The sequence below is a fragment of the Crocuta crocuta genome, unplaced genomic scaffold (assembly GCF_008692635.1).
Source record: "Crocuta crocuta isolate KB4526 unplaced genomic scaffold, BGI_CrCroc_1.0 scaffold1089, whole genome shotgun sequence".
Taxonomy (NCBI): Eukaryota; Metazoa; Chordata; class Mammalia; order Carnivora; family Hyaenidae; genus Crocuta; species Crocuta crocuta.
The window spans coordinates 28,299-32,795 of record NW_027527919.1 but is presented as its reverse complement, the minus strand read 5'-3'; positions in this window follow the sequence as shown (position 1 = coordinate 32,795).

The window sequence follows — 4,497 nt, the reverse complement described above, 5'->3', positions numbered from 1 at the left end:
TTGCCCCAATATTATTTGTCAAAAAAATCTCTAATTTCCCCACTCATTCACAATGCCAACTCTGTCAAATATCAAGTGATCATATATTCTTATGACTGTTTGTGGCCTCTCTATTCTATTCCATTGATCTATTTTCCTAACCTTGTAACAATATTACATTGCCTTAACTACTTCAGCTTTGGTGTTATTTTTTAATTTTTTAAAAGTTCTATTTGTTTATCTTGAGAGAGAAAAAAAGAGAGAGACAGTGGGGAGGAGCAGAGAGAGAGAGAGAATCCCAAGCAGGTTCCACGCTGTCAGTGCAGAGCCTGATGCAGGACCCAATCTCACATACTATGGATCAATGACCTGAGCTGAAATCAAGAGTCAGATGCTTAACTGACTGAACCATCAAAGCCCCCCAATTACTGAAGCTTTGTAATAAGTATTGATATCTGGTAGGGAAAGTCTTCCTACCTCATACTTGTTCTTCAAGAGCTTCTTAACTGTTCTTATCAATATCTACAGAAATAAGTGCTGAGATTTTTCTTTCTATAAAAATTGTTGTTGAGATTTTAATTGTAGCAAAAGAAAGTGTTGAGTTTTAATGTAAGCAAAAATAGCGGTTAAGATTCTAATGTTAATGTTTCTCAAAGTTTTATATTTTCATAGTTTCTAACAACTTTTGTTGGATTTTTATTAGTTGCTGAATTTTTAAAACATTGCTAACAGTAGAGAGAATTCTCAGGAATGGGATTATAATGAGTTTCTTATAGGTAATGCTCTCCTGTTTTGTTTCAAAAGAGAATATATGGGGCGCCTGGGTGGCTCAGTTGGTTGAGTGTCTGACTTCAGCCCAGGTCATGATCTTGGGGTTCGTGAGTTTGAGCCCTTGTGCCAGGGTCTGTGCTGACAGCTCAGANCACGCTGTCTCTCTCTCTCTCTCTCTCTTAGAAATAAATAAAACATTAAAAAAAAATTTAAAAAAATAAAAAAATAATTCTTTAAAAATAAAGGAGAATATATATCTTGTGTTAATAAACAGTTTATATGTGTTGATCTCTCATACTGGCATATTTAATATAATGTAGTATGACTTGATTAATATAATATACCATTATCTATAAAGATGCCAAAATTTTATTAAGTTTTTAAAAAATAAACAGCACACTGTAAACAAATTACTATGCTAATGGAGAGAAACTGTGGGATGGAGCATAAGAAAGCTCANTGGCATCCCAAAGATAATATTCCAAAAATCAAACTATTTTCTCTACCAACCTGTCCCTAGACTTCCAGTGATACCATCATTTTTTGATAATTTCAACACAAAGAATCCTAATATGTTCACAGAAACATTATTGACAATAGAAAGATATGGACGCAATCTAAGTGTCTGCTGATGGGTAAATGGATAAAGGAGATGTTTTATATACACATATACATATAAGTGTGTGTTTATTTTATATACAGTGGAATATTACTCAGCTAGAAAAATGAAATCTTGCCATTTGCAATAACATGGATGGACTGAGAGGGTATTATGTTAAGTGAAATAAGTCATATAGGGACCTTGACCTTCTCAGTCACCACTGTATTTCAGTGCCCAGAAGAGTGTCTCACACATTATAGGTGCTCAATAAATGTTTGTGAAATTAATGAATGGTCCCTGACCTTAAGAAACATTTGACTAAAAATTATTCAACAATACATACAAAGTAGTATACAGAAAAGGCCAAAAGATTTCTTTTTTTTCNTTGTTTTTCCCTTCATTATTTTATACCTAAACAACACAACTCTTTTTAATAGGACTCCTTACCACCTTCCAAGGTAAACAGCTTACAGGATAAAATCCAAACCACTTAACATGATTTGCAGGTTCTTCATGATCTGACATCAGTTTCCACCTTAATTTTTCCCTACTTAAACATTATGAATCCTGACATTCCAACCATACAAGATTGCTGGCTATTCCCTGAGTGTGCTCTGTACTTTTCTTTGTTCTTATTTCCCCTCTGCCTGGAATTCCACTGTCCCCATTTCTTCCCTCACCAAATGATACCCATATATTATGACACAACTCGATGCCATTTCTTCTATGCATGTATCCTTGACTTTCCCAGGTAGAATTTGGTTTAATCTTTTTTCCAATTTTCCCTGGTAGTTAGTAATTGTGATGTATCACTTACAATCATAGAAGTAATAGAATCATAATGTTAGACTTGGAAATAGTCTTGGTGATCGTGTGGTCCAACTTCCTCATGATATGGAAGATCACAGTGAGAATCCAAATCTTTTCATCTGCCTTGCCTCATGATATTTTTGTGTGTGCCTATTTTATATCTTCTTCTTTACAGGTTAATGGGGGCAGAGTTAGGGTCTTATTCATCTTTGTGTGATACCTAACGCTACCTATTACACATAGTAGATATACAACAAGTGTGGTTTTTAATTTTTTTAATGTTTATTTATTTTTGAGAGAGAGAGACAGAGCATGAGTAGGGAACGGGCAGAGAGAGAGGGAGACACAGAATCGGAAGCAGGCCCCAGGCTCTGAGCTTTCAGCAGTCAGCACAGAACCCGACGCGGGGCTCGAACCCACGAACCACGAGACCATGACCTGAGCTGAAGTCGGACGCTCAACCCATTGAGTCACCCAGGCGCCCCACAACAAGTGTGTTTTAATTGACTTGAGAATTAATTCCACAGAGATGGATAAAGCAGAGGTAACATTCACAATGGTTAATGTTTATTGAGTGCATGCTTTGTGCCAGGTACTACTATACCAAAGCCTTATAAGAATTATCTACTTTATCACACAATACTATGAGATAAGAACCATTACTAGTTTTCATTTGCCCAAAATCTCATAGCCAGTAAGTTGTAGAACCTGGGTCAGAATCCAAATTTGTCTGATTCTAGATCTTTTGCTTTTAGTCATCATGCTATAATGCAAAGCAACATGGTGTGAAGACAAAGGTTATAAATCTGGAAGATGGTTAATGGATGAGAGGCTAATTTTTTTCCTTTTTGGAGAACTTAACAGATGAGTTTAGAAAAGTAGCTTAGGGCTAAATTGTGTAAGGCCTTGAATGCCAGGCATGGTATGAGAAGTCATCTCCCTTCCCCTGTTTTCCACCTCACCAGTCTAGATCCTGATTACCTTTTGAGTCCCAACTCAAACACTACATACTGTATGAGAACTTCCAGAATCCTCCAAGTAACAATGAATTGCTCCTACTTCTATAGTACTTTGTTTATATCTCTGCTATGATGCATAATATTACTTTCTTAATGATAATATTTTGTGGATGTGTCTGTCTTCTTCATATTTTGTAAATTCCTTGAGAGCAAGCACCCTACTTAATTTATGGTTATACGCCTTTCATTCCGTATTTAGCAATTGATACATAGTAGATGTTCAATAAATGTTAGCTGAATTAAATGTTTCATTGGAAGACTACTGACATGAATAAGGCATGGTTTCTGCTCTTAAAAAAGGTCAAAACTCTATTGAGGGAAACAATATATTATTCTATTTGAGTAGCCACACTAGTGATGTGTAACAGGGATGTAGAATTCAAAATCAATTAGAAAATTCAATAGAAAAATAACTCATTTGTGGTAGCCCCCAAATTTATAAGGCAACAAGGAAGATAGCTAACAAAGATGGACAAGTCATTATGCATAAAAGTGTAAAGTTATACTAAAGGAAAATTTTTAAATATCTGAAGTGGAGAAATATGCTTGTTAAGAACTACACAGGGTCTGGGATTTTACCCTATATATAAGCTAACACATTAACTTGCCATAGTTTTATGAACTCTGGCATAAGACATGAGAACATTGGGTGAGAGACAAAGGATTTTTATTATTCACAGCAAAAGTAGTAGCCAGAGTTTCATGTTGGTTTGTGTCTGTTCTCAATACCCTGAAAGTCCCACAAGGGACTTGTAAAGGACACATGATGGATAACTGCACATATAATGGATTGCATTACAGGAGAGGAACAATGAGTTTGCTCTTGTAGAAAGCAGAAGCAAGCCTACTCTTTGTGGGAAGATGTTTACTCATCCCTCAGGGTTGTTCACTGCAAACAACCCTAATAAATGGCTCATATAAAGAGTCATCAGGGACTTGTAGTTTTTGTATATTCAGCAAGAACATGTAGGGATGCTCAAGGCCCATGGTGGATTGTCTCTCCCAACAATACTGCATTCATGCATGGGAAGACTTCATGTCAGTAAAGTGGCAATTCTTCTCAAATTAATCCATAATTAATCCATAAATCCAATAATATTCCAATTGAAATATTAAAAGGCTCATTTTTGGTGGAACTTGATAAATTGATTACAAAGTTGGAAAAGACATATATGGTAAATTGGTATATGAAAGATGTGACATTGCAAAGGGGTGGAGAAAGGATGGATAATTTAATAAATATGATTGACAATTGGTCTCCCTTATGGAGAAAATCTAGATCCATGCTTTATACAGAACAAAGTTTACATGTATAAA